At 46.1% G+C, this 25,343-nt stretch overlaps 1 long non-coding RNA gene across 4 annotated transcripts in view; it reads right to left on the bottom strand.

The window, feature by feature from the left end:
- The window catches only part of LOC132541946 (uncharacterized), a 39,464-nt gene that overhangs the window by 10,310 nt on the left and 3,811 nt on the right, over positions 1 to 25,343 (bottom strand). The window contains exon 2 of one of the 4 annotated variants that reach the window (XR_009553053.1): positions 23,136 to 23,189. The exons of the other annotated variants lie outside the window; for them this stretch is intronic. This is a non-coding gene — a long non-coding RNA (uncharacterized LOC132541946). The remainder of the gene's footprint in view (positions 1 to 23,135; positions 23,190 to 25,343) is intronic. 4 annotated transcript variants of the gene reach the window in all.

Raw genomic sequence — 25,343 nt, 5'->3', positions numbered from 1 at the left:
AGATGTGAAGCAGGGCTATAAATATCTCTCTTTATCTCTCTTTATCTTCCCTTCCTCCTCTCAATTGATTTCTATCCCTATCCAGTACTAAACAGATAAATAAATAAATAAATAGCACAGGTTGGGAGACAACATAATGGTTATGCAAAAAGAGATCCTCACTCCTTGAGGTTCTTACCTTCCACATTCAACCCCAGCACCACCGAAAGTCACAGCTGAGCAATACTCTGACCCTGCTCTCAGTTTTTTTCTCTGAGTCTCTCTCATTAAATAAATTTTAAAAATATTACTTTTATGTTTATTGTTAATTTTTATTTACTTATTATTATTACTTTTTTTTTTTTTTTTTACCAGAGCACTACTCAACTCTGGCTATAGTGGTGCTGGAGATTGATTCTGGAAGGTTAGAACCTCAGGTGTGGGAATCGGAAGGTAGTGCAGCGAGTTAAGCTCACGCACGTGGCACAAAGCACAAGGACTCCCTTAAGGATCCTGTTAGAGCCCCGGCTCTCCACCTGTAGGGGAGTCGCTTCATAAGCGGTGAAGCAGGTCTGCAGGTGTCTTTCTCTCCCTGTCTCTCTGTCTTCCCCGCCTCTCTCAATTTCTCTCTGTCCTATCCAACAACGACGATATCAATAAATTAACAATAATAACTACAACAGTAAAACAACAAGGGCAACAAAAGGGAATAAATAAATAAATAAATATTTTTAAAAAGTTGTTTCCATAACTATTTTGCTGTCTCTGCAGCTCAGTAAAGAATTATTTTTAAATAAATAAAAATTAGCATTTAGGGGGCTAGGTGGTGACACACTTGGTTGCGTCCACATATTACAATGCACAAGGACCTAGGTTCAAACCCCTGGTCCCCATTTGTAAAGGGGAAGCTTCACTACTGGTAGGTACAGCAGTGTTGCAGGTGTCTGTCTCTCTCTCTATCATCTCCTTCTCTCTCAATTTCTCTCTGTCTCTATCCGAAATAAATAACCAATTTTTTTTAAATCAGCACTGGGAGCCAGGCGGTGGTGCACTCGATTAAGCGCACATAGTACTAAGCACTGGGACCCGCTGCAAGAAGCCCAGCCCCCACCTGCAGTGGGACGCTTCACAAATGGCAGAGCAGGTCTGCAGGTGACTTTCTCTCCTCTCTATCTTCCCCTCCTTGCTCAGTTTCTCTCTGTCCTCTCCAATAACTTAAAAAATATATATAGGCCACCAGGAGCAGGAGCAGTGGATTTGTAGTGCCAGCATGAAGCCCCAGCGATAACCCTGGAGGAAATTAATCAATTAATTAATTAGCACTTAATATTGCTATGAAAAAAAGTGCCAGGCCGGGCGGTAGCGCAGTGGGTTAAGCACACATGCTGCAAAGTGCAAAGACCCGTGCAAGGATCCAGGTTCAAGTCCCCGGCTCCCCACCTGCGGGGGGGGGGGGTCGCTTCTCTCTGTCTTCCCCTCCACTCTCGATTTCTCTCTGTCCTATCCAACAACAGCAACGGCAACAAAATGTAAAGTATGGCTTCTAGGACCAGTGGATTTGTAGTGCAGGCACCAAGCCCCAGTGATAACACTGGGGGGTTAAAAAAACAGTAAAAAGAAAAAAAAAAGCCTATATTTATTGGATTTCAAGTCTTCCCTTCAAGTGCCTTGGCAATTCTAGCTCAAGCTAAAAGAAAAATAAATGACCACAGGAAGCAATGGAGACATGCAGGCACTGAGCCCTATAGCTTTAAAAAAAAAGTGTCTATGCAGAAGGAAAATAACATGTTGCCTGAGGGTAGTGCTTTGGTTTTTCTCTTTTTTCTGTCTCTCTGTCTGTCTCTCTTCTATCTCATATGGAATAAAACATACCTCTAAAATGAATAAGTAAACAGAAGTCCAGTTTTCTGGCTGGGTAGTAGTGCACCTGGTTGAGGACACACATTAGAGTGGGCAAGGACCCAGGTTCAAAGCCTTGGTTCCCACCTGCAGGGGGAATGCTTCACAAGCGGTAAAGCAGATCTGTAGGGGTCTCTCTTTCTGTCCCTCTATCTTTCCCCCTTCCCTCTCAATTTCTCTGTCTGCATGGAAAATAAGTAAGGAAAATATTGTTTTAAAAAGATTATGGGCCAGGTGGTGGCGCACCTGGTTGAGTGCACATATTACAGTGCACGAGGACCCAGGTTCAAGCCGTTGGTCCTCACCTATAAGGGGGAAAGCTTTGCGAGTGGTGAAGCAGGGCTGTAGGTGTCATTCTTCCTTTCTATCTTCCCCCTTCCTCTTGATTTCTGACTGTCTCTATCCAATAAGTAATAAAGATAATAATATTTATTTATTTATGTTAATATTTTATTTATCTATTCATTATAAAGGAGGAGAGAGAGAAAAAGAACCAGACATTACTCTGGTACATGTGCTGCCTGAGACTGAACTCAGGACCTCATGCTTGAGAGTCCACAGCTTTATACACTGTGCCATCACCCGGTCCACATAAAAAAAAAAATTAAAAACGATTACTGGTGGTCCAGGAGCTTGTGCTATGGATAAAGCACTGGACTCTCATGTATGAAATGGTGTGTTCTCTTTATCTCTCCTCTTATCTTTCTCATTAATAAAATAAATAAAATCTTACAAAAAATTACTGTGGCTTATCTTAAAAAATAATAATAAATAAATAAATAAGAGTCCAGTCTTGCAGATGACGGTTCAGATTGGTCCAGTCAGGATGGAGGAGGTGGCAAGTGGTGGTGGTGGGGACTGGAAGGAAGGCTGTGGCTGCAGGCATGGCCAGGCCTACCCAGGAGAATCAGCAACACAAGTAGCTTTGGGGGGGGGGGGCAGGGGAGAGGGTAGCAGAGCCCTGGCTGAAGCTGACAGGCTGAAACTCCCACTGGCAGGCAGGACATGGATGCAATACAGGAGGAGCTGAGCAGGTTGGAGGGGGAGATAATGAGCTCAGCTTCCCAGCTGCCCACATGTCTCCAAGCCACTCTCTTGAGAAATGATGTTTATAACATGACAATGTCTATAATTTGCCTTCCGGCATGACTTGATAATTAGCTTAAGTTAGCCCTCATTGGCATTTCATTCAAAGCAAGGACAGTCTTCCATTCATCCTAATGAGGCCTGTTTTCTGCGAGCGCCGTGGGGCAAGTGTGAACCTGGCACTGTGTGGTCTCTCTTGACTCAAGTGGGCGGGTGACTGCCGGCGCCCTCAGCGAGTCTGCCTGCCTTTGGGGCTTGTGGGTGGGCTGCCCCTTGGATATGGAGCTACTTGAGGAAGTGGTCCCAGGACTGTGGTCCAGAGATGGGATCATGTGGAAGAAGGAACAACCTTAGGGAGATTGGAGGCAGCTGCCCAGGTCTGCAATGAGGGTCCTTAGGGCTGAAAGAGGGCTGTGTTTAGGGGGAATAGAACTGTTCCATTTAAGAGGCATGGAAAGGGCTGGCAAAATAGTTCACTTGGAGAGTTCACTGCTTTGCCATGTGTGCCACACATGTCTGAGCCTGGCCCTTACTGCACTGAAGGAAGCTTCAATGCTCTAGTCTCTTTCACTCTGTTTCCACACTTACACACACAAAAAAAAAAATTAAGCAGCAGACTGTCATGCCTGAGGTCCCAGTTTCAATCCTGGCACTAACATAAGCCAGAGATGAGGAGTGCTATGGTATGAATAAATAAATAAATAAATAAATAAGTTGGGAAGTGGCACATCTATAGAGCATGCATGTTACCATGTACAAAGTTGGAGTTCAAGCCCCTGGTCCCCACCTATAGAGGGAAGTTTCCCAATCAGGGAAGCAGTACTACAGCAGGTGTCTCTGTCAATTAAAAAAAAACGGCCACCAGGAGTCATGGATAAGTTGTGCAGGTACCAAGCCCCAGCAATAACCCTAGCAGCAATATTAAGGAGACAAAATAATGGTTATGCAAAAGATCTTCAAGCCTAAGGCTCTGAGATCCTAGGTTCAATCTCCAACATCACCATAAGCCAGAGCTGAGTAGTAGCTACAGCACTAAACTTTCATGCATAAGGTCCCCAGTTCAATCCCTAGCATCATATATGCCAGAGTCATGTTCTGGTTTTCTCTCTCTCGTTAATAAATAAATCTTTTAAAATACTTTTAGGGGACCAGGTGGTGCACCTGGTTGAGTGCATATATTACAATGCACAGGACCTGGGTTCAAGCCCCCAGTTCCCCACCTGAAAGGGTGAAGTTTCACAAGTGGTGAAGCGGGAGTACAGGTGTCTCTCAGTCTCTATCCTTCTCTCTCACTCTCTTTAAAAATACATTTATTTAGGGGGTGGGCAGTAGCATAGCGGGTTAAGGGCACATGGCATAAGCTCAAGGACCGGCGTAAGGATCCCAGTTCAAGCCCCTGGTTTCCCACCTGTCGGGGGCTCCCTTCACAAGTGGTGAAGCAGGTCTGCAGGTATCTACCTTTCTCTCCCCCTCTGTCTTCCCCTTCTCTCTTGATTTCTCTCTGTCCTATCCAACAACAACAACAGCAACAACAACAATAATAATAACAACAACGATATACAAGGACAATAAAAGGGAAAAAATAATCTCCAGGAACAGTGCGATTTGTAGTGCAAGCACTGAACCCCAGCAATAACCCTGGAAGTCATATATATATATATATAATTGAATAGAGAAATGAAGAAGGGAGAGGCAGGATCTGCTGACAGAGGAACCAGAAGTGAATCCAGGTTTGGGACAATGATTGAAGCAGCTGGCGCCATGAGGATGGGAGTTGGCAAGTTCTGGGCTAGATTACTCATTAGGCATCACCCTGAAACAGGAAGGGGGCAAGCAGGGAGGTGACTCTATATGTAGAATGTAGAATCTGCATGCAGGAAACCCTAGTTTTCCTCCCCAGAACCACATACACTAGAGCACAGTAGTGCTCTGGTCTCAGACTCTGTCTCCCTATCTCTGTCTCTATCTCTCTCCATATATATCTGAACAGTCAGCCTGGTGGCGCAGGAGGTAGAACAGAGGATAAGATGCTGGTCACTCAGGCATGAGGTTCTGAGTTTGATCACAGGTATTAAATATGCCAGACTGATGCCCTGGTTCTCTCTCTCTCTCATAAATTATTAATAATTTTTTTTTAAAAAGTCAGCCTTGATCAGTGAAATCACACATGTGCAAGGTTCCAGAGATGCTAAAAATAAATACACACATAATTTAATTAATAACAAAAAAGAAGGAGGACACTGGAAGCCACAGCCTTCAGAGAATAATTATGACAGGCACGTTGAACCAGTGACAGACAGGAAGAACCACTTCGGCAGGGCTGAGGGGGAGCCAGAGAGCAGCCCTGAGTAGTGCGCAGGAGGCTAGTGCTTGCGGTCAGTCTCCTGCTTTATAAAGCTGAACAGAGCTGGAAGCCAGAGGAGCAGAAAGACAGGCCAGGAAGGTGGCCTTTTGGGTGGAGGTGGGTTGAGGCCTCCAGTGGAAGACCGTGAGGGAGAAATTTCAGATCAAGAGAAAAAGAATACATAAGTGGGAAAGAAGAGGCAACCCAACCAAGGACACCTGGCCTAGAAAGGTTCACATTCAAAGTGGACCAGGGATAGGGAGCAGAGAGAAGGCTTCCAGAGGTGTTTTGACAGGGGAGGTGAACAAAGGCAGCAGAGCGAGAGGAGTCCAGAATGACTATAGGGTTTGATTGTTTATTTTTGTTTTGAATTTATTTTTATATTATATATACAGACGGAGAGAGATTGAAAGGGAGGGAGAATAGAGAGGGAGATGTCGTGGTCCAGGAGGCGGCACAATGGCTAAAGCATTGGACTCTCAAGCTTGAGGTCTTGAGTTTGATCCCTGGCAGCACATGCACCAGAGTGATGTCTGGTTCTTTCTCTTTCTCTCCTCCTATCTTTCTCATAAATAAACAAAATATTTTTAAAAAGAGAGAGAGAGAGAGAGATGTCTGATCTCAGAAGTAATAGAGAGGGAGAGAAAAAGAGCAACACCTGTAGTACTTGCCTCACGACTTGTGAAGCTTCTCCTTGTAGGTGGTGACCAGGGGGCTCAACCCAGGTTCTTGCACATAGTAATGTGTGCACGCAACCAGATGCACCACCACCTGGGCAGGTGGGTTTTGTTTTTTTTTGTATGTTTGTTTTAGATATTTTTCCAGGCTGGATGGTAGTGCTCACAGTTGAGTGTACATGTTACAATGAGCCAAGACCTGAATTCAAGCCTCTAGTCCAAGTCCCCAGTCCCCATCTGCAAAGGAGAAGCTTCATGAGTGGTAAAGCAGCACTGACAGCATCTATCTTCCCTTTCTCTGTATCTCTATCAAATAAATTAGTTTCTTAATACTTATTTATTCTCTTTTGTTGTCCTTGTTTTTTTATTGTTAATTATTATTGTTGTCATTATTGATATTGTTGTTGTTGGATAGGAGAGAGAGAAATGGAGAGAGGAGAGGAAGACAGACAGGGGGAGAGAAAGACAGACACCTGCAGACCTGCTTCACCCCTTGTGAAGCGACTCCCCTGCAGGTGAGGAGCCAGAGGCTCAAACCAGGATCCTTACTCCAGTCCTTGTGCTTTGCGCCATATGCGCTTAACCCGCTGCGCTACCGCCCGACTCCCATAAGTTTTTTTTTAAGTATTTTTTCTCATTCTTAATATTTATTAATTTATTTATTCCACCTTGTTGACCTTGTTGTTTTATTGTTGTAGTTATTATTGTTGTTATTGATATTGTCGTCGTTGTTGGATAGGACAGAGAGAAATGGAGAGAGGAGGGGGAGAGAAAGATAGACACCTGCAGACCTGCTTCACCTCCTGTGAAGCGACCCCCCTGCAGGTGGGGAGCCAGGGGATTGAACCAGGATCCTTATGCCATCCTTGTGCTTCATGCCATGTGCGCTTAACCCGCTGCGCTACCGCCTGACTCCCCATAAGTTTTTTCTTTTAAGGTTTGTTTTGTTTATTTCATATGAAAGAGGAGAAAGGAAGGGGAGAGGTCAGGGCAGCACTCTGGTATATGTGGTGCTGGTGATCTGAACCAGGGACTTCATGCTCCCCAGCCCAGAGCTCCCTGATTATGCCATCTTCTGGACAGTGACCCTAGGGTTTTAAATCTCAGATTCCCTGGCATCTTGAAGGCCTTCTGTGTGAACATCTGAATCCATTTGTCCCCATTCTTACACTACATTGGTCTTCAGGAGTCCCACTCCACTGCCATGACCAGGTGCTGCTAGAATCCAGAATCCTCAATTCCCTGAGCACAGGCTTGTACCTGATTCTGTGGCTACAGGCCGCTTTCTCTGCTTTCACTGTGAGACACAATCCGGGGTCATTGCTTACTCCCTGGCCTCTAGATCCAAAGAGATCTCCTGCTCTCTATCTGAGCCCCAAACTCAGCACTGGCACTGCTTCCTGTTTTTTTTTTAATATTTATTTATATATTCCCTTTTTATTTCCCTTGTTACTTTTTATTGTTGTTGTTGTTATTGATGTCGTTATTGTTGGTTAGGACAGAGAGAAATGGAGAGAGGAGGGGAAGACAGAGGGGGAGAGAAAGAAAGACACCTGCAGACCTTCTTCACTGCTTGTGAAGGGACTCAGTTGCGGGGGGGGGGGTCGAACCCAGATCCTTACGCCAGTCCTTGAGCTTGGCTCCACCTGCGTTTAACCTGCTGAACTACTGCCCGACTCCCACTGCTTCCTGTTTTAAAGGTTTGGAGAATCCAAACCAAATAAGTAAATATTAGGGTCCGGGTAGTACACCTGGCTGAGTGCACAAAGACCCAGGTTCAAGCCCCAGTCCCTGCCTGTAGGAAGAAAGCTTTGCAAGCGGAAAAGCAGGGCTGCAGGTGTCTCACTGTCTCTCTTCCTCTTTATCTCCCCTTCCCTCTTGATTTCTGACTGTCTCTATCAATAAGATAATTTTAAAAAATGTTTAAAAAATAAGTAAATATTATAAAATTCCACTTTCACAGCCAGAGATATATCTCATGGAGTAGGAGTGCATAGCCCTTGCACCACATAGGAGGTACCAGTGGAAACTTCAGTACTATAGTTTCTCTCCCTTTCTCTGTCTCTTTCACTGTCTGAGTGTAAAAATAGTCCAGAGTGGTGAAATGTCACATGTGTGAGGGCCCTGTGGTTACATACCACACACACACACACACACACACACACACACACACACTCCATTTTTATAAATTTCTAGAACCTGTAAAACTAATCTATTGTGATCTGTAGTGATAGAAATCAGATGAGGTGGGAATCTATCGGTAGCGCAGCGGGTTAAGCGCACGTGGTGAAAACCGCAAGGACCAGCGTAAGGATCTCAGTTGGAGCCCCGGGTTTGAGCCCCCTGCTCCCTACCTGCAGGGGAGTCGCTTCACAAGTAGTGTTTATCTTTCTCTCCCCCTCTGTCTTCCCCATCTCTCTCGATTTCTCTCAGTCCTATCCAACAACGATGACATCAATAATAACAACAATAGGGGAAGCAATTACAGAAGCCAGACCTTCTACCTTCTGCAACCCACAATGACCCTGAGTCCATGCTCCCAGAGGGATAGAGATGGGAAAGCTATCAGGGGAGGGGGTGGGATATGGAGATTGGGTGGTGGGAATTGTGTGGAGTTGTACCCCTCCTACCCTATGGTTTTGTTAATTAATCCTTTCTTAAATAAATAATTAAAAAAGACTGGAGCCCCCCCCCAAAATAAAAAAAATAAAATGGGAAAAAAATAACAACAACAATAAAAAAACCAACAAGGGCCAAAAAAAGGAAAAATAAATAAATAAAAATAAAAATAAAATAGCAGTGGCTCAGCTCTGGTTTCTGGTAGTGGTGAGGATTGAACTGGAGATGTAGGAGCCTCCAGTATGAAAACCTTTTGCATAATCATTATGCTATCTTCCCAGCCAAAGAGGTGTTCTATATCTTCACTGGGGTGATATGTACAGGAGTGTACATGTTAAAAGTAATTATTTACACACTTAAAATGTGTACATTTTACTTTATGTAAATTATATCACCTAAAAGTTGTTTTATGGGGAGTCAGGTGGTAGCACAGGGGGTTAAGAGTACATGGTGTGAAGTGCAAGGACCAGCCTAAGGATCCTGGTTCGAGCCCCCGGCTTCCCACCTGCAGAGGAGTCGCTTTACAAGCGGTGAAGCAGGTCTGCAGGTGTCTATCTTTCTCTCCCCCTCTCTGTCTTCCCTTCCTCTCTCCATTTCTCTGTGTCCTATCCAACAACGAACGACATCAACAACAATAATAACCACAACAAGGCTATAAAAGGGGGAAAAATGGCCTTCAGGAGCAATGGATTCATGGTGCAGGCACTGAGCCCCAGCAATAACCCTGGAGGCAAAAAAAAAGTCTCTCATGCCTGAGGTTCCAAGGTCTCAGATTCAGTCCCCCACACCACCATAAGCCAGAGCTAAGCAGTTGCTCTGGGAAGGAAAAAAACAAATAAAGCTGATTTAGGGGAAATAGCTGGGAAATAGCTCACCCTGGACACCTGATGGGAGCACAGACTAAGGAATGCTTCACAAGCAGCAGAGTAGTGCTGTGGTATTTCTCCTTCTCTCTGTCTTTTACCCTCTATTAAAAATTTAAAAAAGAAAGTGAAGGAAAGGAGAAAGAAAGAGAGAGAAGGGGCCAGGTGGTAGTGCACCTAGTTGAGTGCATGTATTACAATGCTCAAGGACCTGGGTTCAAGCCACCAGTCTCCATCTGCAGGGGGAAGGCTTCATGAGTGGTGAAGCAGTGCTGCAGGTGTCTCTCTGTCTCTCTCCCTCTCTATCGCCCTCTTCCCTCTTGATTTCTGGCTGTCTCTATCCAATAAATAAAGGTTAAAAAAGAAGGGAGAGAGAAAGGAAGTAAAGGAGGGAGGGAGGGAGGGAGAGAGGGAGGGAGGGAGGGAGGGAGGGAGGAAGGAAGGAAGGAAGGAAGGAAGGAAGGAAGGAAAAGGACCAGGTGGTAACACACCCACTAGAGCACCCATGTTACAATGTGCAAGGACCCAGGTTGGAGCCCCTGCTCCCCACCTACAGGGGGAAGCTTCACAAGTGGTAAAGCAGTGTTGCAGGTGTCTCTCTGACTCTCTACCTCTCTGTCTTCCCATTCCCTCTCTATTTCTCTCTGTCTCTATAGAATAAATAAAATACTTTTTAAAGGAAGGAAGGAAGAAAAAAGGGTGGGGGAAATAGCATAATAGTTATACAGACTCATGCCTGAAACTCCAAAGTCCGAGGTTCAGTCCCCGACACCACCATAAAACAGAGCTGAGTAGTACTCTGGTTAAAAAAAAAAAAAAACACCTTTGTAATGTATACAACGCAGGTGTGAGCCTGGCCCCTATCCCCCACACCACCATAAAACAGAGCTGAGTAGTACTCTGGTTAAAAAAAAAAAAAAAAAAAACACCTTTGTAATGTATACAACGCAGGTGTGAGCCTGGCCCCTATCCTACTGAAGGAAGTTTCAGTGCTATTGTGTCTTTCTGGCTTTCCCTCTCTCTTTCCTTTCTCTTCTTTTTAAAAATTTTTATTTATTTTCCCTTCTGTTGCCCTTGTTACTTTTTATTGTTGTTGTAATTATTGTTGTTGTTATTGATGTCCTCGTTGTTAGGACAGAGAGAAATGGAGAAAGGAGGGAGAGACAAAGAGGGAGAGAAAAAGATAGACACCTGCAGACCTGCTTCATCACCAATGAAGGGATCCCCCTGCAGGTGGGGAGCCAGGGGCTCTAACCCGGATCCTTATGCCGGTCCTTGCGCTTCGCGCCACTTGCGCTTAAGCCTCTGCGCTACCGCCTGACTCCCCTTTCTCTTCTTTTTTAATATAGAAACAGAAATGGCAGAGAGAGAGAGAGTGAAAGAGATCACAGTACTGAATTTCATTAAATGTGGTGTGGGTCTCGTCTCAAATATGGCAAAGCAGGGGCTGGGCTGTTAGCGCAGCCTGTTGAGCGCATATGGCGCAAAGCACAAGGGCCAGTGTAAGAAACCCGGTTCCAGCCCCCAGCTCCCCACCTACAGGCGAGTCGCTTCACAGGCAGTGAAGTAGGTCTGCAGGTGTCTATCCTTCTCTCCTCCTCTCTGTCTTCCCCATCTCTCTCAATTTCTCTGTCCTATCCAACAACAACAGCTATGACAACAACAATAATAACAACTACAACAAGGGCAACAAAATGGGAAAAAATGGCCTCCAGGAGCAGTGGATTCATAGTGCAGGCACCGAACCCCAGCAACAACCCTGGAGGCAAAAAAAAAAAATTAGCAAAACAGCACACTAGCCAAGTGAGCTATTTCAGCAGCCCTCCCTCCATCTGGAAAGGTCAGCCTGAAGCAGTGAAGCTCTAGTCACAGCAAGAACAACAACAAAAATAATAATAACTTTGAGTACTGAAATATATTGTTTGTTTGTTTGAATCAGAGCACTGCTCATCTGGTAGTACCAGATACTAACCTTAACACCTCAGTTTCTCAGGCATAATTTTTCAAAAAGATTTTCATTATATCATATTGTATTATATTATATTACATTATATTATTGTTGTTGTTACTATCACCAGAGCACTGCTCAGCTCTGGCTTAAGGTGATGCAGGGATTGAACCTGTAACTTTAGAGTCTCAAGCATGAAAGTCTTTTTTGCATAACTACTATGCTATGTCACACACCATGAACATTTGTTATGTATACCACTACGCTATATCATTGGCTCTTTAAAAAAATGATTTTTTGGGAGTCAGGCAGTAGCACAGTGGGTCAAGCGCACATGGCACAAAACACAAGGACTGGTGTAAGGATCCCAGTTCGAGCCCTGGCTCCCCACCTGCAGGAGAGTCACTTCACAGGAGGTGAAACAGGTCTGTGGGTGTCTTTCTTTCTCTCCCCCTCTCTGTCTTCCCCTCCTTTCTCTATTTCTCTCTGTCCTAAGAACGATGACATCAATAACAACAATAATAACTACAACAACAATAAAAACAAGGGCAACAAAAAGGGAAAATAAATAATTTTTTAAATTTTAATTATTTTTTAAAATTTTTATTAGAGACACATGACCAAAGTATATCTCAACTCTTGCATATAACTACATCAGGGGTTGAATCTAGGGCCTCTGAGGCTTGAGATATAAATGTACTGTGCCCTAACATTGAAATAGCACCCTGACTGAAAAATTATTCCTTTTTAAAAAATATTTTAATTTATTAATTGGATAGAGACAGAGAGAAAGTGAGGAGGAAGGGGGAGATATGGAGAGAGAGAACAGAGAGATACCTGCAGCATGGTTTCACTGCTCACCCTCTGCAAATGGGGACTGGGGCTTGAACCTGGGTCCTTGAGGACTGTAGCATCTGTGCTCAACTGGATATACCACTGCCCAGACTCTGTTTTTTTTCTTTGCCTCCAGGGTTATCACTGGGGCTCAGTGCCTGCACTATGAATCTGCTGCTCCTGGAGGCTATTTTTTCCCCTTTTGTTGCCCTTGTTGTTTATCATTGTTGCTGTTATTATTATTGTTGTCGTCACTGCTGTCATTGTTGTTAGATAGGACAGAGAGAAATGGAGAGAGGAGGGAGAGACAGAGAGGGGGAGAGAAAGACACCTGCAGACCTGTTTCACTGCCTGTGAAGAAACCCACCTGCAGGTAGGAAGCGAGGGCTCAAACTGTGATCCTTAGGCCAGTCCTTGTGCTTCGTGCTAGCTACCGCTCAACCTCCCCACACCCCCGTTTCCTTTCTAATGAGGAAATACAGGAGGCTGGGAGATAGCTCACCAGATAGAGAGCGTACATAGCCATGAGCAAGGACCCAGGTTCAAGCCCTGAGCCACAACATGGGAGCACCCTGCAGAGGGGAACCTTCAGGAACAATGGAGTCGTGTTATGGTGCCTCTCCTCTCACTATCTCTCTCACCCTCTATCCAGATAAAAAGAAAAAACAGAATTTGCTAGAAGCTCTAGGTGGAATCAAAGCCCTCGCAGCAAAACGAAAGCAAGGAATCAAGGTGGTACAGTCTTTAGAGTTTATGACTCTCAAGCATGAGGTCCCAATTCAACATCTGGCATCACATACTCTATCTAGTCTCAATCTCTCTCCCTCTCTCTCTCCTGTGTTAATAATAAAATATTTTCCTTTTTAAAAAAACTTGTCTTTTATGGCAGTTTTTTTTAATTTTCCCTTTTGTTGCCTTTTTTTTTAATTGTTGCTGTAGTTATTATTGATGTCATTGTTGTTGGATAGGACAGAGAGAAATGGAGAGAGGAGGGGAAGACAGAGAGGGGGAGAGAAAGATAGACACTGGGAGTCGGGCGGTAGTACAGTGGGTTAAGCGCACGTGGCACAAAGAGCAAGGGCCGGTATAAGGATCCCGGTTTGAGCCCCCGGCTCCCCACCTGCAGGGGAGTCGCTTCACGAACAGTGAAGAACGTTTGCAGGTGTCGGCCTTTCTCTCCTCCTCTCTCCATTTCTCTCTGTCCTATCTAACAACGATGACATCAATAATAAAAACAACAAGGGCAACAAAAGGGAAAATAATTTTTTTTTAAAGTTAAAGAGAAATAGACACCTGCAGACCTGCTTCACCGCCTGTGAAACGACTCCCCTGCAGGTGGGGAACCGGGGGCTTGAACTGGGATCCTTACTCCGGTCCTTGCACTTTGCACCACATGTGCTTAACCCGCTGCGCTACCACCTGACTCCCAAATAAATATTTTCTAAAAATTTTATTTATCTATTAATGAGAGCGATAGGAAAGAACTAGAAATCATTCTGGTACATGTGCTGCCTGGGATGGAATTCAGGACCTCATGCTTGAAAGTCTAGTGCTTTTTTTCCCCTTTTGTTGCCCTTGTTTTTTTATTGTTGTTTAGTTATTATTGTTGTAGCTATTGATGTCATTGTTGTTAGGTAGGACAGAGAGAAATGGAGTGAGGAGGGGAAGACAGAGAGGGGGAGAGAAAGACACCTGCAGACCTGCTTCACCGCTTGTGAAGCGACTCTCCTGCAGGTGGGGAGCCGGAGGCTCGAACCGGGATCCTTATGCTGGTCCTTGCGCTTTGTGCCACGTGCACTTAACCCACTGTGCTACCACCCAACTCCCGAGAGTCTAGTGCTTTATCCACTGTCTCACCTCCTAGACCACTAAATAAATAAATCTTAAAAAAGAAAAAAAAAGGTAAGGGAGAGTAAATATAGCCGCAAAGAAGCCCCTATACGCATTTGTCTGCTCTATCATTCACCTCCTTGCTTCTCTCTGGAGGAAGCAGTGTCCCCTCTGGCTCATATTATTCCTTGTGCCTGCGGTTCTCCCACTGAAACACAAGCTGCACCTCCTTGGCCCATATCCACCCACCCTACCTCCATTTTGCCCCCTACAGCTCACAGCCCAGCCCCTAAGAAAGATGTTCCCATCATGTCGAATCTGTCACCCCGCTATGAGCCACCTGCCCACAGGCAACTCCCTCACTCCCTCCCTGCTTTCTCCCTGGTTTCCAGACATCATTTTCCCAGGAGTTCCTCCTCCATCTCTGGACATTGCTTCTCTGCTCCTTGCCTAATCCCCTTCCTGCTTAAATCTTAAATGTCCCTGTGCCCTGGGCTTCCAGCCTTGGTCTGCTACTTAACTGCACCTGCACAGCCTCCTGGTGTGACCTCACCACACCAGGGTTTCAGTTACTGGCTATTGCTGACAATGCTCAAAGATGTCTCCAACAGGAGAAGCAGGCAGAGTATCACATATGCTTCAAAAGAGCCTCACAATTATTTAAAGTGGCATATGTATCCAACCCTCTTCCAGGATGGCCCACCTGACTTTAAACTCAGCAACTTTTAAACTCTCCAACCTGAACTTTTCAACTCTCTTCCTTTATTGTGTGAAATTTTACCCATATGTATGTATCAACAACTGTACTTCCTCTAAAGCATTAACTCCCCAATTTAAAAAAAAGTGGGGTGGGGGTTGATAGTATAATGATTATGCAAAGAGATTCTCATATTTGAGGCTCCGAAGTCCCAGGTTCAATCTAACTGCACCACCATAAACCAGAGCTGAGCTCTGGGGGAAAAAAAAAAATGCTGTTATAGTAACTAGTCCCTTAATGTTATCTAGGTTAATTCTATCAATAATATTTCAATAAGAATCAGTGTATGGGGGCTGGGCAGTAACGCAGCAATTTAAGCACACGTGGCACAAAGTGAAAGGACCCTCACAAGGATCCCAGGTAGAGCCCCCGGCTCCCCACATACAGGGGGGTCGCTTCACAAGCAATGAAGCAGGTCTGCAGGTGTCTTTCTCTCCCCCCTCTGTCTCCCCTTCCTCTCTCCATTTCTCTATGTCCTATCCAACAACAACAATAGCAATGACAACAATAACAATAAATACAACAATAAGGGCAACAAAATGGGGGGAAGGCCTCCAGGAGCAGTGGATTCGTAGTGCAGGCACTGAGCCCCAGCAATAACCCTGGAGGCAAAAAATAATAATTTGGGTGTTGGGTGGTGACGCAGTGGGTTAAGCACATGTGGCACAAAGCGCAAGGACCGGCGTAAGGATCCTGTTCGAGCCCCCAGCTCCCCACCTGCAGGGGAGTCACTTCACAGGCGGTGAAGCAGGTCTGCAGGTGTCTATCTTTCTCTCCCCCTCTGTCTTCCCCTCCTCTCTCCATTTCTCTCTGTTCTATTCAACAACAATGACAGCAACAACAATAATAATAACAATGACGATAAACAAGGGCAACAAAAGGGAAAACAAATAAATAATAATAATAATAATCAGTGTACATAAGTATTTTATTTTACTTTCTGTTATGTTCTTAGTGTCAGTTCCAGAAGTCAAGGAAGATGTGTATGTATGATGTATGTATATATATATTTTGCTTTCAGGGTTATTGCTGGGGCTTGGTGCCTTCACTACGAATCCACTGCTCCTGGAGGCTACTTTTCCCATTTTGTTGCCCTTGGTGTTACCATTGTTGTGGTTATTATTGTTGTTGTATTGATGTCATCGGTGTTGGATAGGACAGAAAGAAATGGAGAGAGGAGGGGAAGACAGAGAGGGGGAGAGAAAGATAGACACCTGCAGACCTGCTTCACAACTTGCAAAGTGACCCACCTAGAGCTGGGGGCTTGAGCCAGGATCCTTATGCCAGTCCTTGCACTTTGCACCATGTGTGCTTATCTCACTGTGCTACCACCCAGCCCCCAGATGTCCATTTTTTAAAGCTATTTTTAAAAATATTTATTTATTCCCTGTTACCCTTGTTGTTTTATTGTTGGTTATTGTTAGTGATGTCGTCGCTGTTGGTTAAGACAGAAAGAAATGGAGAGAGGAGGGGAAGACAGAGAGGAGGAGAGAAAAACAGACACCTGCAGACCTGCTTCACCACCTGCGAAGCGACTCCCCTGCAGGTGGGGATCCGGGACTGGAACCGGGATCCTTACGCTAGCCCTTGCGCTTTGCGCCATGTGCGCTTAACCCGCTGCACTACTGCTGACTCCCTTTAACTATTTTTTAATATTTATTTATTTATTCCCTTTTGTTGCCCTTGTTGTTTTATTGTTGTAGTTATTGTTGTTGTCGTTGTTGGATAGGACAGAGAGAAATGGAGAGAGGAGGGGAAGACAGAGAGGAGGAGAGAAAGATAGACACCTGCAGACCTGCTTCACCGCCTGTGAAGCGACTCCCCTGCAGATGGGGAGCCAGGGTTCGAACCGGGATCCTTATGCCGGTCCTTGTGCTTTGCGCCACCTGCGCTTAACCCGCTGCGCTACAGCCCGACTCCTTAACTACTTTTTTTAACCATCCGCATCACCAAAGGTCTGTGTCCCCACCCCCATAGGTAACAAGTATAGTTCTCCCACAGTCTTGAACACAGGTTGACTTTTTTTCACTTTCATAAACTCAATTGCTTATATTCTGCATATGAGTAAGACCTGGAGTTGTCCTTCACCTCCTTACTTGTCCTTCACCTCCTTACTTGCTTCACTAAGCATGATCTCCAGTTCCATCCACTTTATGCCAAATGACACAACATCATCCTTTTTTATTGCTGTATAATACTCTGTTGAGTATATGTCCTATAAGTTTTTTTATCTAGTCATCTGTCAAAGGGCAACTGTTCCTCTCTTTCTTTTTTTTTTTATATATTTATTCCCTTTTGTTGCCCTTTTTATTGTTGTAGTTATTATTGTTGTTGCTGTTAATGTTGTTGGATAGGACAGAGACAAATGGAGAGAGGAGGGGGAAGACAGAGGGGGAGGGAAAGATAGACACCTGCAGACCTGCTTCACCACTTGTGAAGCGACTCCCCTGCAGGTGGGGAGCCGGGGGCTCAAACCGGGATTCTTAGGCTGGTCCTTGCACTTCTAGCCATGTGCACTTAACCCAACTCCCTAGAGTTCCTCTCTTTCCACATCCTCTCCAATACTTCTTTTATTGATGGAGCCCATTCTCATAGGTGTGAGGTGGAATCTCAATGTGGTTTTAATTTGCATTTCTCTAATGATGAGTTGATGAGTGAATCGAAGCATTTCTGCATATGTCTGTGGGCCATGTGTATATCTTCGTTTTCGATTTTATTTATTTATTTTATTTATTTATTCCCTTTTGTTGCCCTTGTTGTTTTATTGTTGTGGTTATTATTGTTGTCGTCGTTGTTGGATAGGACAGAGAGAAATGGAGAGAGGAGGGGAAGACAGAGAGGAGGAGAGAAAGATAGACACCTGCAGACCTGCTTCACCGCCTGTGAAGCGACTCCCCTGCAGGTGGGGAGCCGGGGTTCGAACCGGGATCCTTATGCCGGTCCTTGTCGTTTTTGATTTTTTTATCTTTATTTATTTATTGGATAGAGATAGCCAGAAATTGAGAGGGAAGGGGGTTATAGAGAGGGAGAGAGACAGAGGCCTGCAATACTGTTTCACCACTTGCAAAGCTTTGCCCCTGCAGGTGAGGATAGGGAACTCGAACCCAGGTCCTTGTGCATTGTGACATGTGCTCAACCATGTGCACCGCCACCCAGCCCCTGTGTATTTCTTCTTTTGAAAACTGTCTATTCATATCTTCTGCCTGTTGTTTTTTTTTTTCCTTCCAGAGTTATCACTGGGGCTCTATGCCTGCACTAGGAATCCACTGCTCTTGGAGTAATCTTTTTTCCATTGTTGTTACTGTTGAGTAGGACAGAGAGAAATTGAGAAAGGAGGGGAAGACAGAAAGGGAGAGAGATGGGAGTCAGGCGGTAGCGCAGCGGGTTAAGCGCAGGTGGTGCAAAGCACCAAGGACTGGCATAAGAATCCCGGTTCAAGCCCCTGCTCCCCACCTGCAGGGGAGTCACTTCAGTGAAGCGGGTCTGCAGGTGTCTATCTTTCTCTCCCCCTCTCTGTCTTTCCCTCCTCTCTCCATTTCTCTCTGTCCTATCCAACAACGACGACATCAATAACAACAATAATGACTACAACCACAATAAAAACCAACAAGGGCAACAAAAGAAAAATAAATAAATATGAAAAAAAAATTTAAAAAAGAAAAAAAAAGAAAGGGAAAGAGATAGACACCTGCAGATCTGCTTCACCACTTGCCAAGTGACCCCTCTGCAGGTGAGCAGCTGGGGGCTCAAACCAGGATCCTTGTGCCAGTTTTTGTGCTTCACACTATGTGCACTTAACCCATTGCGCTAGCACCCAGCCCCCACTGCCCACTTTTTTATTGAGTTGTTCTTCTTCTCTTTGTTGAGTTGTATTCGTTATTTAATTTTTTAAATTATCTTTATTTATTTATAGGATAGAGACAGCCAGAAATTGAGATGAAGGGGGAGAATAGAGGGGGTGAGAGACAGAAAGACACCTATAGCCCTGCTTCACCACTTATGAAGCTTTCCCCCTACAGGTGGGGACCAGGGCCTTGAACCCAGGTCCTTCCACACTGTAATGTGTATGCTTAACCAGGTGCAACACCGCCTGGCCCCTGATCTCTCGTTCTCTCTGTATCTTTCCTATTAAAATAAAAAAATACAGGGAGTTGGGCGCTAGCGCAGCGGGTTAAGCACACGTGATGCAAAGCACAAGGACCAGAGTATGGATCCTGGTTCGAGCCCCCGGTTCCCCACCTGCAGAGGAATGGCTTCACAGGCGCTGAAGCAGGTCTGCAGGTGTCTATCTTTCTCTCCCCCCTCTCTATCTTCTCCTCCTCTCTACATTTCTCCCTGTCCTATCCAACAGTGATGACATCAATAACAACAACATAATAACTACAACAATAAAACAAGGGCAACACAAGGGAAAAATAAATAAATATTTAAAAATAAATACATAAATAATTTAATTAGCATTTAATGTTGCTATGAAAAAGTTCTGGCTGACTTGGTTGGGCCAGATGAAATGATTTCACAGGCAGGAGGTTCCCCACCCTTACTCTACCTAGAGGAAAAGGGAGGGGAGGGCAAGGAAGGAAAGAAAAGGAGAAAAGATGGCTGCCAGGAATGGTGGAGTTATACAAGCACAGAGCCCCAAAGATAACCCTGGGGCAGAGAGAGAGACTACCACTGCCCCCCAGAATTACATGCTAACACTTGTGATGACTTCAGAAGCTGTGCTGTTGCCCTCTCTAGCCCCTGTGACCACAACTCTACTTCCACCATAGTGAACTATGCAGTATTGCATCTGCTCAGTCTCCTCCATGGAGCTTCAAGCTCCGGGGTCGTCTGGGCCCATGAGGTACACTGATCCTTTCCTTGCTGTTACTTCTCTGATGGCTACTCTTCCTTTGCCAAGCACATGGACCCCCCTCAACACAATGGGGCTTTCATGCTCGCTTGAGTAGTAACTGGTCCTTGCCCCACAATGTTTCCCTTTAACCACCCCCCCACAACCAGTAAATTTCCACTCATAGCTCAGGACCCTTCTCCCCTAAGGAGCCTTGTCCACCTTCCCCAGACAGACTCTGGAGCACCTCTGGGGCCCCCTCTGCACAGGATTATCCCTCAGGACAACACACTGCACACCAAGTGCCAGAGGCATTTGCTGTTGCCAACAAGTCTCTCTCCACCTGAGCACCTGCAGGGCTGAGACCTGCTTTGTCGTTTCTGCATTGGCAGGGCTTAGCCCAGTATCTGGCATGTAGTAAGGATGGAAAAGGTGGTAGATAATATAAATGTCTATGAACTACTAGTGTGTCCCATATCCCACAAGAAACCCCTTATTGATCATCTGAAGCATATCCAGGGCTAAATGCAGGATTGCAAGTCCAAATGTGATTGGAATTCCAAGCATGAGGCCCTGGCTTTGATCCCTGGCACTGCATGTACCTGGGTTCTGATTCTCTCTCTTCATCACTGGTAAGATAAATCAATTTTCAAAAAGTAGGTCTGTACCTTCTGTGTATTCTTTGGGATTCTCTGAGGGAGACACCAGAGCAGGGCTCCACCACCAGGGGCTCCCCCAGCGTCCTCCATGATGCTCCACTGTGGCGCTGGGGCTTAAATCAAGGAGCTCCAGTGAATGAGCTATCGTCCAGCCCTGCCCACTGCCTTTTTCTTTTCATTTCTTTTCTTTTTTAAGATTTTATTTATTTATTCATGAGAAAAACAGGAAGAGAGAGAGAAAGAAAGAAGCAGACATCACTCTGGTACATGTGCTGCTGGGGATTAAACTCAGGACCTCATGCTTGAGAGTCTAGTACTTTATCCACTGTGCTACCTCCTGGACCACACTGATTTTTTAAAATTCTTTTTTAAAATTTCTTTTATATTTATTTATTTTCCCTTTTGTTGCCCTTTTTGCTTTTTATTGTTGTTGTAGTTATTATTGTTGTTGTTACTGATGTCATTGTTGGATAGGCAGAGAGAAATGGAGAGAGGAAGGAGAGACAAATAGACAGAGAGGGGGAGAGAAAGACAGACACCTGCAGACCTGCTTCACCGCCTGTGAAGTGACTCCCCTGCAGGTGGGGAGCCGGGGGCTTGAACCAGGATCCTTACTCTGGTCCATGTGCTTTGCACCACATGCACTTAACCTGCTGCACTACCACCAGACTCCCTTTTTTTTTTTAAATGAGAAAGAGAGCTAATGAAAGGGCAGAAAGCACTACTCCACTACCTACTGGATTCTACCCATTATCCCATTATGTCCTTGTTGCTCTAATGTGGTGCTGGGCTTAAACCCAGGACTTCTGGATGCAAAGCACACACTCTACCAACTGAGCCACCTCCTTGGCTCTCACACACACCCCCCATCCACCCACACACTCGTACACTTTATTTATTTTTTTAAAAGTATATTTATTTCCTTTTGTTGTCCTTGTTGTTTCACTGTTGTAGTTATTATTGTTGTCATTGTTAGATAGGACAGAGAGAAATGGAGAGAGGAGGGGAAGACAGAGAGGGGGAGAGAAAGATAGACACCTGCAGACCTGCTTCACCCCTTGTGAAGAGACCCCCCTGCAGGTGGGGAGCCAGGGGCTCGAACCGGGATCCTTACGTGGGTCCTTGTGCTTTGCGCCACCTGCGCTAAACCCGCTGCACTACCACCCAACTCCCACTCGTGCACTTTTGACTGTTGTCCTAATGGATCTCCCAACTTCTGGCTTCCAACCAGCCTTAGGCAGTCCCACATTTGAAAACCAACATACAGGGTCCAGTGGGCACAGCCAGTAGATCACACACGTTACTGTATGCAAAAACCCTGGTTCAAACCCCTGCTCCCCCCACTGCTTCCTTAAGCAGTGAAACAGTGCTGCAGGTTCCCTCTCTTTCTCTTCCCTTCTCTATCTACCCTTTCTCTATCAATTTCTCTCTGTCTCTATGAAAACTAAAGGAAAAAGAAGAGAGAGACCAACTAGATGGTCTCTCAGGGGACAGTAGATTTGTCAGTGCAGGCACAGAGTCCCAACAATAACTCTTGTGGCAATTAGAAAGTAAGAAGGAAGGGAAAGGGAAAAGGGAAGGACAACGAATGTGCAAATACAGGCAAATACTTCTTGCTTAAAGTCTTTTAGTGGCTCCCCATCAGCTTCGGCATTAACTCCAAACAGTTTAGCAAAATATCCAAGATCACTTTATACCGGTGTGTTTGCAAAGGCTGTTTCTAACTATCTCCTCCAACACATGGGGCTAACACTAGGACCAGCTCCTGTCTCTGTGGCCCTAATGCCCCACCCTCTGCTCGGAATGCTCTGTCACTTATCTTCCTGCAAACTCTCCTTTGTCCAGTTGGACCCAGCCCAGGCCTTCCCCCAACTTCATAAACAGTTACTTCCTTCCCGCCTGTGTCAGCAGTGTTCTCAGCACTACCGTATCCCTTATCGTTGCCCATTGATATGCCTTCTCTTTGTGCCGGTCAATCCAAACATCCCAGGTGCTATCTAGGTATCTCCTGTGGCCCATTGTGATGAGTTAATCAAATGTTAAATGTTTACTGACTCATTGACACAACTTGTTCAGCATCTGTCCTGATGGCAATTGTAACTGGAGGGACTGGTGGGGAAGAGGAACACATGTCAGGGCAAATGTGCTAGTCATCTATCATCCCCTAGTCTGGAAACTTCCCCAGGAGCAGTCATCAACCACAGAATGTTCACCCCAAAGTTGGTGGGGGAGGGGCTTCAAATTCCAGTCACCCAAATGTTAGAGATCTCCAGGCTGCTTTGCCCCAGGTCACCCAGCTGGTTGGGGGTGGGAGTGTAGGGCTAGGGAAAGGCTGAGTAGAGAGAGAGTTACCTCCCTCCTGATCTGTCTTTCCCATCTATCCTAACTCCCTAAAGAAGTCACTTCTGGGGGGCCAGGTGGTGGCGCCCTTGGTTGAGCACACATTACAGTGCACAAGGACCCAGGTTTGAACACCCAGTCTCCACCTGTAGGGTGAAGCTTCATGAGTGGTGAAACAGTGGTACAGTTGTCTCTCTGTCTCTCCCTCTCTATCACCCCCTTCTCTCTTGATTTCTGGCTGTCTCTATCCAATAAATAAATAAATAAATACCAAAAAAAATTTTTTTAAAGAACTCCTTTCTGCTTTTTTTAACTTATTTATTTATTGGATAGACAGAAATTCAGAAGGTAGTGGGAGATAGAGAGAGAGAGACAGAGAGATGCCTGCAACCCACGCATGAAGCTTTTCCCCTGCAGGTGGGAAGAACTCCTTTATGCCCCAAACATCATCACAGAGCCTACCTACCTGGATTCACAGCTCTTAACACTCTCTGGAACCATGGCTGGAGTTGCCAGTGTCCTGCAGATTGGAGGAAGAAATACAATCACCCTGTTTTTTATTGGGAGAGCGGATGTTTCAAGTCGATCATAAATAGATTAAAAAAAAATTTTTTTTAAGACAGAACAGAGTGAAACTGAGAGGGTAGGGAGACATAGAAGAGTGACGGGGGTCGGGCGGTAGCGCAGAGGGTTAAGTGCACGTAGTGCAAAGTGCAAGGACCGGCGTAAGGATCCAGGTTCGAGCCCCCAGCTCCCCACTTGCAGGGGAGTCGCTTCACAGGCGGTGAAGCAGGTCTGCAGGTGTCTGTCTTTCTCTCCCCCTCTCTCTATTTCTCTCTGTCCTATCCAACAACGAATGACATCAACAATAACAATAATAACCACAACAAGGCTACAACAACAAGGGCAACAAAAGGGGGAAAAAATGGCCTCCGGGAGCACTGGATTCCTGGTGTAGGCACTGAGCCCCAGCAATAACCCTGGAGGCAAAAGAGAAAAAAAAAAAGAGAGAGAGTGACAGAGAGACAGCTTCACCATGGCCTTGAACTCAGGGCCTTGATCATATTATGTGTAGTCAGCCAGGTGTGTCACCACCTACCCCCCTCTAGGTGGACTTTCAGATACAGAGGGGCAGCTGGCTTGTGTTGGAACTGAAAGTATGAGGTCCTGAGTTCCATCCCTGACATGACATGTGCCAGAGCAATGCTCTGGGGTTCTCTCCCTCATGTCAATAAGGCTCAAACCCAATTATCCTTACTTACAAACTGCAAACTAAGATGAAGTTTGCTGTGTCACATTACTACCTACTGGCACAGGCAGGACTTAACGCTAAGTCCTGTAAAAAAAAAAAAAATCTGAAAAGCAAGCCCACAATCTGATGCTGCAGAATCACTATTTACCATAATCATGACCAGAGACCTAAAGCCTGGGGAATTCCCTCACTCCTACCAGTTCCTCTTTAAATCGAACCTCTCTATTCCTCTTGTACAGGATGTGTGACTTAGGAAAGAACCTGAAGTCCCACCCGCGCCCCAACAGGCTTGCTAGAGACACCAACGTGGAGTCATAACCTTTGGTGGGGAAATCACCCGTCCTTGAACCGGGCATTTGAGTGTCATAGCTCACACCAACCCTAAGGCTGGCGCTGCTGTCCCCCTTCTAATGACAAAAGTGAGGATCCCAGATTAAAGTACAGAAACCCATGGTCGAGGCCACTAAGAGGCCGATCTGGGACTCGAACCCAGGTCTGTTTGATTCTAACGTCCCCACTTTCTATTTGGCCATGACAGGCTCTCCTACCCGGCAGGTGGACCACTTAAGAGTCTCCTACCAGATGGGTTACCTGGGGAAAGTAACTTAACCTGTCTGAACGCCCCAAGGTCAGCAGCTGTGCTCTCTGGAGAGAGCCACTGGCGCCAGTGCCTTTCTTTCCCGGCGTCCGGGGTTTTCTAATGGCTGGCAAGTGGGGGGCGGCGGGGAGCCCCAACCTCTGGGACCGTCGAAACCGAGCTCCCTCCCCGCCGGCTAGCTGAAGCGAAACCTCAACACTCTCCAGCCTCCCCCGCTAGGTTCCCGGAACCGGCAAGACATGCTTCGTGGAAACGTGCCAGGCGGCGGCCGCACAGACCCTCCCGGAGCGCTGGGATCGCAGCCCCTTGCGCCGGGCTGGGAGGTGCGGGGGGGCCGCGCGGTCGGGCCCGAGCAGCAGCGCGACGCGCGCTTCCGCCCCGCTCAGCTCCCGCGGCAGCCGCGGCAGCCCCACAATCCCCTTCTGGCTCCGGGGACGGGCGGGGCGGGGCGGGGCGGGGCGGGCCGAGCCGGCGGAAATAATTTTCTGTTTGGTCCTCTCTGCCCCAGTCCCTTAGCCGCGGGACGAGCCGGCCGGGCAGAGAGGATGGAGGCGGGAAGCGGGAGCGGGAACGCGCCGCCCTGGCACGCTTACAGGGGCGGGGAGGGCACTGCAGGGATCAAGCGCCTACTATGTGCGCTAACGCTTCACAAAAGGACTTTACTTAAGTTGCCACCAATGTCCTTGCCAGAGGGACATCAAGGAGGGCAAACGGAATCTCTAGGGTGTAGGTCACTTGCCAAAAATTGCCAGCACATCGGGGTACAACCCAGATCAGTGTTCAGTAACGTCCGGGGCTGGGAGGAACTTGAGCCACTTGTTGAC

This window comes from Erinaceus europaeus, chromosome 12, assembly GCF_950295315.1.
Source record: "Erinaceus europaeus chromosome 12, mEriEur2.1, whole genome shotgun sequence".
In the NCBI taxonomy this organism is placed as follows: Eukaryota; Metazoa; Chordata; class Mammalia; order Eulipotyphla; family Erinaceidae; genus Erinaceus; species Erinaceus europaeus.
Note: the sequence above shows the minus strand (reverse complement) of the source record. Positions and strands in the feature narration are given on the sequence as shown.